Below are 17,117 nucleotides of genomic sequence, written 5' to 3' on the forward strand. Positions count from 1 at the left end.
GTATTTGATTGACAGATGGAAGCTGGCAGCTGATTGGCTGTCTAGCCTAAAGTGCTTTACACACCTCCCTGATGGTACCACTGGCTAAGACTCCACCTCAGCTCATTGGGTAACGAAAAATTTAGAACAATTGATGGATGAAAGCAGGCAGGCCGGCCATTTTGGGACACTCAGTGGACATGTTTAATGCAATGCACCTTTGTATATTCACATGCATTCGCTTCATGCTGTAACCACTGTGCATAAAAATTTGGAAACATGGCAAACAGTGTATCATTTGCTGTCTAAGTCATGTTTCCCATATTTTCCCTTCCCAGATACAAGCCCGTTTGAGTGTTTGGGGCACTTTTTAGCTAACATCATCCTACAGGGCCTAACTGCATATGCTAAAGCCTGCCTATTTTGAATGGTGTAGTGGCCCCTGCAACCTCCAAAAATATCAGGACTTACTTCCCCAATAACCTGCTAACTCACCCCTGAAATACATACTTATTCACCCTATTTTGTTCATTGGACTCATTTCTCATTTGAAATGCCCATTTTTTGGGGGGGGGGGCAGAAATGTGCGTCTTTAAAAGGTGATTTCTACGATACCCCACTTTTGCGCGTCGGACCTCAACTTTTCCCGTAAACGCAGAAAAAGCGCAATTTTCAGGAGAAACGAGACAGACATCCCCTCCCTCTGCCACCCACCCGCCCAACTGACAGCCACCCATTAGACATGCACAGATAGTTCTGAGGGTCTGTTTGTGATGTCATAAAGGGCCTGCTGATCAATGGGCAGCTTTCTGATTGGCTGCTGTATTTGCTTGACAGATGGAAGCTGGCAGCTGATTGGCTGTCTAGCCTAAAGTGCTTTACACACCTCCCTGATGGTACCACTGGCTAAGACTCCACCTCAGCTCATTGGGTAATGAAAAATTTAGAACAATTGATGGATGAAAGCAGGCAGGCCGGCCATTTTGGGACGCTCATTGGACTTGTTTAATGCAATGCACCTTTGTATATTCACATGCATTCGCTTCATGCTGTAACCACTGTGCATAAAAAATTTGGAAACATGGCATACAGTGTATCATTTGCTGTCTAGGTCATGTTTCCCATATTTTCCCTTCCCAGATACAAGCCCGTTTCAGTGTTTGGGGCACTTTTTAGCTAAAATCAACCTAGGGGGCCTAACTGCATATGCTAAAGCCTGCCTATTTTGAATGGTGTAGTGACCCCTGCAACCTCCAAAAATATCAGAACTTACTTCCCCAATAACCTGCTAACTCACCCCTGAAATACATACTTATTCACCCTATTTTGTTCATTGGACTCATTTCTCATTTGAAATGCCCATTTTTGGGGGGGCCAGAAATGTGCGTCTTTAAAAGGTGATTTCTACGATACCCCACTTTTGCGCGTCGGACCTCAACTTTTCCCGTAAACTCAGAAAAACCGCAATTTTAGGGAGAAACGAGACAGACATCGCCTCCCTCTGCCACCCACCCGCCCAACTGACAGCCAGCCATTAGACATGCACAGATAGTTCTGAGGGTCTTTCTGTGATGTCATAAAGGGCCTGCTGATCAATGGGAAGCTTTCTGATTGGCTGCTGTATTTGATTGACAGATGGAAGCTGGCAGCTGATTGGCTGTCTAGCCTAAAGTGCTTTACACACCTCCCTGATGGTACCACTGGCTAAGACTCCACCTCAGCTCATTGGGTAATGAAAAATTTAGAACAATTGATGGATGAAAGCAGGCAGGCCGGCCATTTTGGGACGCTCATTGGACTTGTTTAATGCAATGCACCTTTTGTATATTCACATGCATTCGCTTCATGCTGTGACCACTGTGCATAAAAATTTGGAAACATGGCATACAGTGTATCATTTGCTGTCTAAGTCATGTTTCCCATATTTTCCCTTCCCAGATACAAGCCCGTTTGAGTGTTTGGGGCACTTTTTAGCTAAAATCAACCTACGGGGCCCTAACTGCATATGCTAAAGCCTGCCTATTTTGAATGGTGTAGTGGCCCCTGCAAGCTCCAAAAATATCAGGACTTACTTCCCCAATAACCTGCTAACTCACGCCTGAAATACATACTTATTCACCCTATTTTGTTCATTGGACTCATTTCTCATTTGAAATGCCCATTTTTGGGGGGCCAGAAATGTGCGTCTTTAAAAGGTGATTTCTACGATACCCCACTTTTGCGCGTCGGACCTCAACTTTTCCCGTAAACGCAGAAAAACCGCAATTTTAGGGAGAAACGAGACAGACATCCCCTCCCTCTGCCACCCACCCACCCAACTGACAGCCAGCCATTAGACATGCACAGATAGTTCTGAGGGTCTTTCTGTGATGTCATAAAGGGCCTGCTGATCAATGGGCAGCTTTCTGATTGGCTGCTGTATTTGATTGAAAGATGGAAGCTGGCAGCTGATTGGCTGTCTAGCCTAAAGTGCTTTACACACCTCCCTGATGGTACCACTGGCTAAGACTCCACCTCAGCTCATTGGGTAATGAAAAATTTAGAACAATTGATGGATGAAAGCAGGCAGGCCGGCCATTTTGGGACACTCAGTGGACTTGTTTAATGCAATGCACCTTTGTATATTCACATGCATTCGCTTCATGCTGTAAACCACTGTGCATAAAAATTTGTAAACATGGCAAACAGTGTATCATTTGCTGTCTAAGTCATGTTTCCCATATTTTCCCTTCCCAGATACAAGCCCGTGTGAGTGTTTGGGGCACTTTTTAGCTAAAATCATCCTACGGGGCCTAACTGCATATGCTAAAGCCTGCCTATTTTGAATGGTGTAGTGGCCCTGCAACCTCCAAAAATATCAGGACTTACTTCCCCAATAACCTGCTAACTCACCCCTGAAATACATACTTATTCACCCTATTTTGTTCATTGGACTCATTTCTCATTTGAAATGCCCATTTTTGGGGGGCAGAAATGTGCGTCTTTAAAAGGTGATTTCTACGATACCCCAGTTTTGCGCGTCGGACCTCAACTTTTCCCGTAAACGCAGAAAAAGCGCAATTTTTCAGGAGAGAGACAGACATCCCCTCCCTCTGCCACCCACCCACCCAACTGACAGCCAGCCATTAGACATGCACAGATAGTTCTGAGGGTCTTTCTGTGATGTCATAAAGGGCCTGCTGATCAATGGGCAGCTTTCTGATTGGCTGCTGTATTTGATTGACAGATGGAAGCTGGCAGCTGATTGGCTGTCTAGCCTAAAGTGCTTTACACACCTCCCTGATGGTACCACTGGCTAAGACTCCACCTCAGCTCATTGGGTAATGAAAAATTTAGAACAATTGATGGATGAAAGCAGGCAGGCCGGCCATTTTGGGACACTCAGTGGACATGTTTTATGCAATGCACCTTTGTATATTCACATGCATTCGCTTCATGCTGTAACCACTGTGCATAAAAATTTGGAAACATGGCAAACAGTGTATCATTTGCTGTCTAAGTCATGTTTCCCATATTTTCCCTTCCCAGATACAAGCCCGTTTGAGTGTTTGGGGCACTTTTTAGCTAAAATCATCCTACGGGGCCTAACTGCATATGCTAAAGCCTGCCTATTTTGAATGGTGTAGTGGCCCCTGCAACCTCCAAAAATATCAGGACTTACTTCCCCAATAACCTGCTAACTCACCCCTGAAATACATACTTATTCACCCTATTTTGTTCATTGGACTCATTTCTCATTTGAAATGCCCATTTTTGGGGGGGGGGGGCAGAAATGTGCGTCTTTAAAAGGTGATTTCTACGATACCCCACTTTTGCGCGTCGGACCTCAACTTTTCCCGTAAACACAGAAAAAGCGCAATTTTCAGGAGAAACGAGACAGACATCCCCTCCCTCTGCCACCCACCCGCCCAACTGACAGCCCGCCATTAGACATGCACAGATAGTTCTGAGGGTCTGTTTGTGATGTCATAAAGGGCCTGCTGATCAATGGGCAGCTTTCTGATTGGCTGCTGTATTTGCTTGACAGATGGAAGCTGGCAGCTGATTGGCTGTCTAGCCTAAAGTGCTTTACACACCTCCCTGATGGTACCACTGGCTAAGACTCCACCTCAGCTCATTGGGTAATGAAAAATTTAGAACAATTGATGGATGAAAGCAGGCAGGCCGGCCATTTTGGGACGCTCATTGGACTTGTTTAATGCAATGCACCTTTGTATATTCACATGCATTCGCTTCATGCTGTAACCACTGTGCATAAAAATTTGGAAACATGGCATACAGTGTATCATTTGCTGTCTAGGTCATGTTTCCCATATTTTCCCTTCCCAGATACAAGCCCGTTTCAGTGTTTGGGGCACTTTTTAGCTAAAATCAACCTACGGGGCCTAACTGCATATGCTAAAGCCTGCCTATTTTGAATGGTGTAGTGGCCCTGCAACCTCCAAAAATATCAGGACTTACTTCCCCAATAACCTGCTAACTCACCCCTGAAATACATACTTATTCACCCTATTTTGTTCATTGGACTCATTTCTCATTTGAAATGCCCATTTTTGGGGGGGCAGAAATGTGCGTCTTTAAAAGGTGATTTCTACGATACCCCAGTTTTGCGCGTCGGACCTCAACTTTTCCCGTAAACGCAGAAAAAGCGCAATTTTCAGGAGAAACGAGACAGACATCCCCTCCCTCTGCCACCCACCCGCCCAACTGACAGCCCGCCATTAGACATGCACAGATAGTTCTGAGGGTCTGTTTGTGATGTCATAAAGGGCCTGCTGATCAATGGGCAGCTTTCTGATTGGCTGCTGTATTTGCTTGACAGATGGAAGCTGGCAGCTGATTGGCTGTCTAGCCTAAAGTGCTTTACACACCTCCCTGATGGTACCACTGGCTAAGACTCCACCTCAGCTCATTGGGTAATGAAAAATTTAGAACAATTGATGGATGAAAGCAGGCAGGCCGGCCATTTTGGGACGCTCATTGGACTTGTTTAATGCAATGCACCTTTGTATATTCACATGCATTCGCTTCATGCTGTAACCACTGTGCATAAAAATTTGGAAACATGGCATACAGTGTATCATTTGCTGTCTAGGTCATGTTTCCCATATTTTCCCTTCCCAGATACAAGCCCGTGTGAGTGTTTGGGGCACTTTTTAGCTAAAATCATCCTACGGGGCCTAACTGCATATGCTAAAGTCTGCCTATTTTGAATGGTGTAGTGGCCCTGCAACCTCCAAAAATATCAGGACTTACTTCCCCAATAACCTGCTAACTCACCCCTGAAATACATACTTATTCACCCTATTTTGTTCATTGGACTCATTTCTCATTTGAAATGCCCATTTTTGGGGGGGCAGAAATGTGCGTCTTTAAAAGGTGATTTCTACGATACCCCAGTTTTGCGCGTCGGACCTCAACTTTTCCCGTAAACGCAGAAAAAGCGCAATTTTCAGGAGAAACGAGACAGACATCCCCTCCCTCTGCCACCCACCCACCCAACTGACAGCCAGCCATTAGACATGCACAGATAGTTCTGAGGGTCTTTCTGTGATGTCATAAAGGGCCTGCTGATCAATGGGCAGCTTTCTGATTGGCTGCTGTATTTGATTGACAGATGGAAGCTGGCAGCTGATTGGCTGTCTAGCCTAAAGTGCTTTACACACCTCCCTGATGGTACCACTGGCTAAGACTCCACCTCAGCTCATTGGGTAATGAAAAATTTAGAACAATTGATGGATGAAAGCAGGCAGGCCGGCCATTTTGGGACACCCAGTGGACATGTTTTATGCAATGCACCTTTGTATATTCACATGCATTCGCTTCATGCTGTAACCACTGTGCATAAAAATTTGGAAACATGGCAAACAGTGTATCATTTGCTGTCTAAGTCATGTTTCCCATATTTTCCCTTCCCAGATACAAGCCCGTTTGAGTGTTTGGGGCACTTTTTAGCTAAAATCATCCTACGGGGCCTAACTGCATATGCTAAAGCCTGCCTATTTTGAATGGTGTAGTGGCCCCTGCAACCTCCAAAAATATCAGGACTTACTTCCCCAATAACCTGCTAACTCACCCCTGAAATACATACTTATTAACCCTATTTTGTTCATTGGACTCATTTCTCATTTGAAATGCCCATTTTTTGGGGGGCCGGAAATGTGCGTCTTTAAAAGGTGATTTCTACGATACCCCACTTTTGCGCGTCGGATCTCAACTTTTCCCGTAAACACAGAAAAAGCGCAATTTTCAGGAGAAACGAGACAGACATCCCCTCCCTCTGCCACCCACCCGCCCAACTGACAGACCGCCATTAGACATGCACAGATAGTTCTGAGGGTCTGTCTGTGATGTCATAAAGGGCCTGCTGATCAATGGGCAGCTTTCTGATTGGCTGCTGTATTTGATTGACAGATGGAAGCTGGCAGCTGATTTGCTGTCTAGCCTAAAGTGCTTTACACACCTCCCTGATGGTACCACTGGCTAAGACTCCACCTCAGCTCGTTGGGAAATGAAAAATTTAGAACAATTGATGGATGAAAGCAGGCAGGCCGGCAATTTTGGGATGCTCATTGGACTTGTTTAATGAAATGCACCTTTGTTTATTCACATGCATTCGCTTCATGCTGTAAACGCTGTGCATAAAAATTTGGAAACATGGCAAACAGTGTATCATTTGGTGTCTAAGTCATGTTTCCCATTTTTTCCCTTCCCAGATACAAGCCCATTTGAGTGTTTGGGGCACTTTTTAGCTAAAATCATCCTACAGGGCCTAACTGCATATGCTAAAACCTGCCTATTTTAAATGGTGTAGTGGCCCCTGCAACCTCCAAAAATATCAGGACTTACTTCCCCAATAACCTGCTAACTCACCCCTGAAATACATACTTATTAACCCTATTTTGTTCATTGGACTCATTTCTCATTTGAAATGCCCATTTTTGGGGGGCCGGAAATGTGCGTCTTTAAAAGGTGATTTCTACGATACCCCACTTTTGCGCGTCGGATCTCAACTTTTCCCGTAAACGCAGAAAAAGCGCAATTTTCAGGAGAAACGAGACAGACATCCCCTCCCTCCGCCACCCACCCACCCAACTGACAGCCAGCCATTAGACATGCACAGATAGTTCTGAGGGTCTTTCTGTGATGTCATAAAGGGCCTGCTGATCAATGGGCAGCTTTCTGATTGGCTGCTGTATTTGATTGACAGATGGAAGCTGGCAGCTGATTGTCTGTCTAGCCTAAAGTGCTTTACACACCTCCCTGATGGTACCAGTGGCTAAGACTCCACCTCAGCTCATTGGGTAATGAAAAATTTAGAACAATTGATGGATGAAAGCAGGCAGGCCGGCCATTTTGGGACACTCATTGGACTTGTTTAATGCAATGCACCTTTTGTATATTCACATGCATTCGCTTCATGCTGTAACCACTGTGCATAAAAATTTGGAAACATGGCATATAGTGTATCTTTTGGTGTCTAAGTCATGTTTCCCATATTTTCCCTTCCCAGATGCAAGCCCGTTTGAGTGTTTGGGGCACTTTTTAGCTAATATCATCCTACGGGGCCTAACTGCATATGTTAAAGCCTGCCTATTTTGAATGGTGTAGTGGCCCCTGCAACCTCCAAAAATATCAGGACTTACTTCCCCAATAACATGCTAACTCACCCCTGAAATACATACTTATTCACCCTATTTTGTTCATTGGACTCATTTCTCATTTGAAATGCCCATTTTTGGGGGGGGCAGAAATGTGCGTCTTTAAAAGGTGATTTCTACGATACCCCACTTTTGCGCGTCGGACCTCAACTTTTCCCGTAAACGCAGAAAAACCGCAATTTTAGTGAGAAACGAGACAGACATCCCCTCCCTCTGCCACCCACCCGCCCAACTGACAGCCAGCCATTAGACATGCACAGATAGTTCTGAGGGTCTTTCTGTGATGTCATAAAGGGCCTGCTGATCAATGGGCAGCTTTCTGATTGGCTGCTGTATTTGATTGAAAGATGGAAGCTGGCAGCTGATTGGCTGTCTAGCCTAAAGTGCTTTACACACCTCCCTGATGGTACCACTGGCTAAGACTCCACCTCAGCTCATTGGGTAATGAAAAATTTAGAACAATTGATGGATGAAAGCAGGCAGGCCGGCCATTTTGGGACACTCAGTGGACTTGTTTAATGCAATGCACCTTTGTATATTCACATGCATTCGCTTCATGCTGTAACCACTGTGCATAAAAATTTGTAAACATGGCAAACAGTGTATCATTTGCTGTCTAAGTCATGTTTCCCATATTTTCCCTTCCCAGATATAAGCCCGTTTGAGTGTTTGGGGCACTTTTTAGCTAAAATCATCCTACGGGGCCTAACTGCATATGCTAAAGCCTGCCTATTTTGAATGGTGTAGTGGCCCTGCAACCTCCAAAAATATCAGGACTTACTTCCCCAATAACCTGCTAACTCACCCCTGAAATACATACTTATTAACCCTATTTTGTTCATTGGACTCATTTCTCATTTGAAATGCCCATTTTTGGGGGGGGCAGAAATGTGCGTCTTTAAAAGGTGATTTCTACGATACCCCAGTTTTGCGCGTCGGACCTCAACTTTTCCCGTAAACGCAGAAAAACTGCAATTTTCAGGAGAAACGAGACAGACATCCCCTCCCTCTGCCACCCACCCGCCCAACTGACAGCCAGCCATTAGACATGCACAGATAGTTCTGAGGGTATGTCTGTGATGTCATAAAGGGCCTGCTGATCAATGGGCAGCTTTCTGATTGGTTGCTGTATTTGATTGACAGATGGAAGCTGGCAGCTGATTGGCTGTCTAGCCTAAAGTGCTTTACACACCTCCCTGATGGTACCAGTGGCTAAGACTCCACCTCAGCTCATTGGGTAATGAAAAATTTAGAACAATTGATGGATGAAAGCAGGCAGGCCGGCAATTTTGGGACACTCAGTGGACAGTGGACTTGTTTAATGCAATGCACCTTTGTATATTCACATGCATTCGCTTCATGCTGTAACCACTGTGCATAAAAATTTGGAAACATGGCATATAGTGTATCTTTTGGTGTCTAAGTCATGTTTCCCATATTTTCCCTTCCCAGATGCAAGCCCGTTTGAGTGTTTGGGGCACTTTTTAGCTAATATCATCCTACGGGGCCTAACTGCATATGTTAAAGCCTGCCTATTTTGAATGGTGTAGTGGCCCCTGCAACCTCCAAAAATATCAGGACTTACTTCCCCAATAACCTGCTAACTCACCCCTGAAATACATACTTATTCACCCTATTTTGTTCATTGGACTCATTTCTCATTTGAAATGCCCATTTTTGGGGGGGCCAGAAATGTGCGTCTTTAAAAGGTGATTTCTACGATACCCCACTTTTGCACGTCGGACCTCAACTTTTCCCGTAAACGCAGAAAAACCGCAATTTTAGGGAGAAACGAGACAGACATCCCCTCCCTCTGCCACCCACCCGCCCAACTGACAGCCAGCCATTAGACATGCACAGATAGTTCTGAGGGTCTTTCTGTGATGTCATAAAGGGCCTGCTGATCAATGGGCAGCTTTCTGATTGGCTGCTGTATTTGATTGAAAGATGGAAGCTGGCAGCTGATTGGCTGTCTAGCCTAAAGTGCTTTACACACCTCCCTGATGGTACCACTGGCTAAGACTCCACCTCAGCTCATTGGGTAATGAAAAATTTAGAACAATTGATTGATGAAAGCAGGCAGGCCGGCCATTTTGGGACACTCAGTGGACTTGTTTAATGCAATGCACCTTTGTATATTCACATGCATTCGCTTCATGCTGTAACCACTGTGCATAAAAATTTGTAAACATGGCAAACAGTGTATCATTTGCTGTCTAAGTCATGTTTCCCATATTTTCCCTTCCCAGATACAAGCCCGTTTGAGTGTTTGGGGCTCTTTTTAGCTAAAATCATCCTACGAGGCCTAACTGCATATGCTAAAACCTGCCTATTTTAAATGGTGTAGTGGCCCCTGCAACCTCCAAAAATATCAGGACTTACTTCCCCAATAACCTGCTAACTCACCCCTGAAATACATACTTATTAACCCTATTTTGTTCATTGGACTCATTTCTCATTTGAAATGCCCATTTTTGGGGGGGGCAGAAATGTGCGTCTTTAAAAGGTGATTTCTACGATATCCCAGTTTTGCGCGTCGGACCTCAACTTTTCCCGTAAACGCAGAAAAACTGCAATTTTCAGGAAAAACGAGACAGACATCCCCTCCCTCTGCCACCCACCCGCCCAACTGACAGCCAGCCATTAGACATGCACAGATAGTTCTGAGGGTATGTCTGTGATGTCATAAAGGGCCTGCTGATCAATGGGCAGCTTTCTGATTGGTTGCTGTATTTGATTGACAGATGGAAGCTGGCAGCTGATTGGCTGTCTAGCCTAAAGTGCTTTACACACCTCCCTGATGGTACCAGTGGCTAAGACTCCACCTCAGCTCATTGGGTAATGAAAAATTTAGAACAATTGATGGATGAAAGCAGGCAGGCCGGCAATTTTGGGACACTCAGTGGACTTGTTTAATGCAATGCACCTTTGTATATTCACATGCATTCGCTTCATGCTGTAACCACTGTGCATAAAAATTTGGAAACATGGCATATAGTGTATCTTTTGGTGTCTAAGTCATGTTTCCCATATTTTCCCTTCCCAGATGCAAGCCCGTTTGAGTGTTTGGGGCACTTTTTAGCTAATATCATCCTACGGGGCCTAACTGCATATGTTAAAGCCTGCCTATTTTGAATGGTGTAGTGGCCCCTGCAACCTCCAAAAATATCAGGACTTACTTCCCCAATAACCTGCTAACTCACCCCTGAAGACATACTTATTCACCCTATTTTGTTCATTGGACTCATTTCTCATTTGAAATGCCCATTTTTGGGGGGGCCAGAAATGTGCGTCTTTAAAAGGTGATTTCTACGATACCCCACTTTTGCGCGTCGGACCTCAACTTTTCCCGTAAACGCAGAAAAACCGCAATTTTAGGGAGAAACGAGACAGACATCCCCTCCCTCTGCCACCCACCCGCCCAACTGACAGCCAGCCATTAGACATGCACAGATAGTTCTGAGGGTCTTTCTGTGATGTCATAAAGGGCCTGCTGATCAATGGGCAGCTTTCTGATTGGCTGCTGTATTTGATTGAAAGATGGAAGCTGGCAGCTGATTGGCTGTCTAGCCTAAAGTGCTTTACACACCTCCCTGATGGTACCACTGGCTAAGACTCCACCTCAGCTCATTGGGTAATGAAAAATTTAGAACAATTGATGGATGAAAGCAGGCAGGCCGGCCATTTTGGGACACTCAGTGGACTTGTTTAATGCAATGCACCTTTGTATATTCACATGCATTCGCTTCATGCTGTAACCACTGTGCATAAAAATTTGTAAACATGGCAAACAGTGTATCATTTGCTGTCTAAGTCATGTTTCCCATATTTTCCATTCCCAGATACAAGCCCGTTTGAGTGTTTGGGGCACTTTTTAGCTAAAATCATCCTACGGGGCCTAACTGCATATGCTAAAACCTGCCTATTTTAAATGGTGTAGTGGCCCCTGCAACCTCCAAAAATATCAGGACTTACTTCCCCAATAACCTGCTAACTCACCCCTGAAATACATACTTATTAACCCTATTTTGTTCATTGGACTCATTTCTCATTTGAAATGCCCATTTTTGGGGGGGCAGAAATGTGCGTCTTTAAAAGGTGATTTCTACGATACCCCAGTTTTGCGCGTCGGACCTCAACTTTTCCCGTAAACGCAGAAAAACTGCAATTTTCAGGAGAAACGAGACAGACATCCCCTCCCTCTGCCACCCACCCGCCCAACTGACAGCCAGCCATTAGACATGCACAGATAGTTCTGAGGGTATGTCTGTGATGTCATAAAGGGCCTGCTGATCAATGGGCAGCTTTCTGATTGGTTGCTGTATTTGATTGACAGATAGAAGCTGGCAGCTGATTGGCTGTCTAGCCTAAAGTGCTTTACACACCTCCCTGATGGTACCAGTGGCTAAGACTCCACCTCAGCTCATTGGGTAATGAAAAATTTAGAACAATTGATGGATGAAAGCAGGCAGGCCGGCAATTTTGGGACACTCAGTGGACTTGTTTAATGCAATGCACCTTTGTATATTCACATGCATTCGCTTCATGCTGTAACCACTGTGCATAAAAATTTGGAAACATGGCATATAGTGTATCTTTTGGTGTCTAAGTCATGTTTCCCATATTTTCCCTTCCCAGATGCAAGCCCGTTTGAGTGTTTGGGGCACTTTTTAGCTAATATCATCCTACGGGGCCTAACTGCATATGTTAAAGCCTGCCTATTTTGAATGGTGTAGTGGCCCCTGCAACCTCCAAAAATATCAGGACTTACTTCCCCAATAACCTGCTAACTCACCCCTGAAATACATACTTATTCACCCTATTTTGTTCATTGGACTCATTTCTCATTTGAAATGCCCATTTTTGGGGGGGCCAGAAATGTGCGTCTTTAAAAGGTGATTTCTACGATACCCCACTTTTGCGCGTCGGACCTCAACTTTTCCCGTAAACGCAGAAAAACCGCAATTTTAGGGAGAAACGAGACAGACTTCCCCTCCCTCTGCCACCCACCCGCCCAACTGACAGCCAGCCATTAGACATGCACAGATAGTTCTGAGGGTCTTTCTGTGATGTCATAAAGGGCCTGCTGATCAATGGGCAGCTTTCTGATTGGCTGCTGTATTTGATTGAAAGATGGAAGCTGGCAGCTGATTGGCTGTCTAGCCTAAAGTGCTTTACACACCTCCCTGATGGTACCACTGGCTAAGACTCCACCTCAGCTCATTGGGTAATGAAAAATTTAGAACAATTGATGGATGAAAGCAGGCAGGCCGGCCATTTTGGGACACTCAGTGGACTTGTTTAATGCAATGCACCTTTGTATATTCACATGCATTCGCTTCATGCTGTAACCACTGTGCATAAAAATTTGTAAACATGGCAAACAGTGTATCATTTGCTGTCTAAGTCATGTTTCCCATATTTTCCCTTCCCAGATACAAGCCCGTTTGAGTGTTTGGGGCACTTTTTAGCTAAAATCATCCTACGGGGCCTAACTGCATATGCTAAAGCCTGCCTATTTTGAATGGTGTAGTGGCCCTGCAACCTCCAAAAATATCAGGACTTACTTCCCCAATAACCTGCTAACTCACCCCTGAAATACATACTTATTCACCCTATTTTGTTCATTGGACTCATTTCTCATTTGAAATGCCCATTTTTGGGGGGGCAGAAATGTGCGTCTTTAAAAGGTGATTTCTACGATACCCCAGTTTTGCGCGTCGGACCTCAACTTTTCCCGTAAACGCAGAAAAAGCGCAATTTTCAGGAGAAACGAGACAGACATCCCCTCCCTCTGACACCCACCCACCCAACTGACAGCCAGCCATTAGACATGCATAGATAGTTCTGAGGGTCTTTCTGTGATGTCATAAAGGGCCTGCTGATCAATGGGCAGCTTTCTGATTGGCTGCTTTATTTGATTGACAGATGGAAGCTGGCAGCTGATTGGCTGTCTAGCCTAAAGTGCTTTACACACCTCCCTGATGGTACCACTGGCTAAGACTCCACCTCAGCTCATTGGGTAATGAAAAATTTAGAACAATTGATGGATGAAAGCAGGCAGGCCGGCCATTTTGGGACACTCAGTGGACATGTTTAATGCAATGCACCTTTGTATATTCACATGCATTCGCTTCATGCTGTAACCACTGTGCATAAAAATTTGTAAACATGGCAAACAGTGTATCATTTGCTGTCTAAGTCATGTTTCCCATATTTTCCCTTCCCAGATACAAGCCCGTTTGAGTGTTTGGGGCACTTTTTAGCTAAAATCATCCTACGGGGCCTAACTGCATATGCTAAAGCCTGCCTATTTTGAATGGTGTAGTGGCCCCTGCAACCTCCAAAAATATCAGGACTTACTTCCCCAATAACCTGCTAACTCACCCCTGAAATACATACTTATTCACCCTATTTTGTTCATTGGACTCATTTCTCATTTGAAATGCCCATTTTTGGGGGGGCAGAAATGTGCGTCTTTAAAAGGTGATTTCTACGATACCCGAGTTTTGCGCGTCGGACCTCAACTTTTCCCGTAAACGCAGAAAAACCGCAATTTTCAGGAGAAACGAGACAGACATCCCCTCCCTCTGCCACCCACCCACCCAACTGACAGCCAGCCATTAGACATGCACAGATAGTTCTGAGGGTCTTTCTGTGATGTCATAAAGGGCCTGCTGATCAATGGGCAGCTTTCTGATTGGCTGCTGTATTTGATTGACAGATGGAAGCTGGCAGCTGATTGGCTGTCTAGCCTAAAGTGCTTTACACACCTCCCTGATGGTACCACTGGCTAAGACTCCACCTCAGCTCATTGGGTAATGAAAAATTTAGAACAATTGATGGATGAAAGCAGGCAGGCCGGCCATTTTGGGACACTCAGTGGACATGTTTAATGCAATGCACCTTTGTATATTCACATGCATTCGCTTCATGCTGTAACCACTGTGCATAAAAATTTGGAAACATGGCAAACAGTGTATCATTTGCTGTCTAAGTCATGTTTCCCATATTTTCCCTTCCCAGATACAAGCCCGTTTGAGTGTTTGGGGCACTTTTTAGCTAAAATCATCCTACGGGGCCTAACTGCATATGCTAAAGCCTGCCTATTTTGAATGGTGTAGTGGCCCCTGCAACCTCCAAAAATATCAGGACTTACTTCCCCAATAACCTGCTAACTTACCCCTGAAATACATACTTATTCACCCTATTTTGTTCATTGGACTCATTTCTCATTTGAAATGCCCATTTTTGGGGGGGCAGAAATGTGCGTCTTTAAAAGGTGATTTCTACGATACCCCAGTTTTGCGCGTCGGACCTCAACTTTTCCCGTAAACGCAGAAAAACCGCAATTTTCAGGAGAAACGAGACAGACATCCCCTCCCTCTGCCACCCACCCACCCAACTGACAGCCAGCCATTAGACATGCACAGATAGTTCTGAGGGTCTTTCTGTGATGTCATAAAGGGCCTGCTGATCAATGGGCAGCTTTCTGATTGGCTGCTGTATTTGATTGACAGATGGAAGCTGGCAGCTGATTGGCTGTCTAGCCTAAAGTGCTTTACACACCTCCCTGATGGTACCACTGGCTAAGACTCTACCTCAGCTCATTGGGTAATGAAAAATTTAGAACAATTGATGGATGAAAGCAGGCAGGCCGGCCATTTTGGGACACTCAGTGGACATGTTTAATGCAATGCACCTTTGTATATTCACATGCATTCGCTTCATGCTGTAACCACTGTGCATAAAAATTTGGAAACATGGCATATAGTGTATCTTTTGGTGTCTAAGTCATGTTTCCCATATTTTCCCTTCCCAGATGCAAGCCCGTTTGAGTGTTTGGGGCACTTTTTAGCTAATATCATCCTACGGGGCCTAACTGCATATGTTAAAGCCTGCCTATTTTGAATGGTGTAGTGGCCCCTGCAACCTCCAAAAATATCAGGACTTACTTCCCCAATAACCTGCTAACTCACCCCTGAAATACATACTTATTCACCCTATTTTGTTCATTGGACTCATTTCTCATTTGAAATGCCCATTTTTGGGGGGCCCAGAAATGTGCGTCTTTAAAAGGTGATTTCTACGATACCCCACTTTTGCGCGTCGGACCTCAACTTTTCCCGTAAACGCAGAAAAACAGCAATTTTAGGGAGAAACGAGACAGACATCCCCTCCCTCTGCCACCCACCCGCCCAACTGACAGCCCGCCATTAGACATGCACAGATAGTTCTGAGGGTCTGTCTGTGATGTCATAAAGGGCCTGCTGATCAATGGGCAGCTTTCTGATTGGCCGCTGTATTTGATTGACAGATGGAAGCTGGCAGCTGATTGGCTGTCTAGCCTAAAGTGCTTTACACACCTCCCTGATGGTACCACTGGCTAAGACTCCACCTCAGCTCGTTGGGAAATGAAAAATTTAGAACAATTGATGGATGAAAGCAGGCAGGCCGGCCATTTTGGGATGCTCATTGGACTTGTTTAATGAAATGCACCTTTGTATATTAACATGCATTCGCTTCATGCTGTAACCGCTGTGCATAAAAATTTGGAAACATGGCAAACAGTGTATCATTTGGTGTCTAAGTCATGTTTCCAATTTTTTCCCTTCCCAGATACAAGCCCATTTGAGTGTTTGGGGCACTTTTTAGCTAAAATCATCCTACAGGGCCTAACTGCATATGCTAAAACCTGCCTATTTTAAATGGTGTAGTGGCCCCTGCAACCTCCAAAAATATCAGGACTTACTTCCCCAATAACCTGCTAACTCACCCCTGAAATACATACTTATTAACCCTATTTTGTTCATTGGACTCATTTCTCATTTGAAATGCCCATTTTTGGGGGGTCAGAAATGTGCGTCTTTAAAAGCTGATTTCTACGATACCCCACTTTTGCGCGTCGGACCTCAACTTTTCCCGTAAACGCAGAAAAAGCGCAATTTTCAGGAGAAACGAGACAGACATCCCCTCCCTCTGCCACCCACCCACCCAACTGACAGCCAGCCATTAGACATGCACAGATAGTTCTGAGGGTCTGTTTGTGATGTCATAAAGGGCCTGCTGATCAATGGGCAGCTTTCTGATTGGCTGCTGTATTTGATTGACAGATGGAAGCTGGCAGCTGATTGGCTGTCTAGCCTAAAGTGCTTTACACACCTCCCTGATGGTACCACTGGCTAAGACTCCACCTCAGCTCATTGGGTAATGAAAAATTTAGAACAATTGATGGATGAAAGCAGGCAGGCCGGCCATTTTGGGACACTCAGTGGACATGTTTAATGCAATGCACCTTTGTATATTCACATGCATTCGCTTCATGCTGTAACCACTGTGCATAAAAATTTGGAAACATGGCAAACAGTGTATCATTTGCTGTCTAAGTCATGTTTCCCATATTTTCCCTTCCCAGATACAAGCCCGTTTGAGTGTTTGGGGCACTTTTTAGCTAAAATCATCCTACGGGGCCTAACT

Source organism: Crinia signifera, chromosome 5 (genome assembly GCF_055691185.1).
Source record: "Crinia signifera chromosome 5, ASM5569118v1, whole genome shotgun sequence".
In the NCBI taxonomy this organism is placed as follows: Eukaryota; Metazoa; Chordata; class Amphibia; order Anura; family Myobatrachidae; genus Crinia; species Crinia signifera.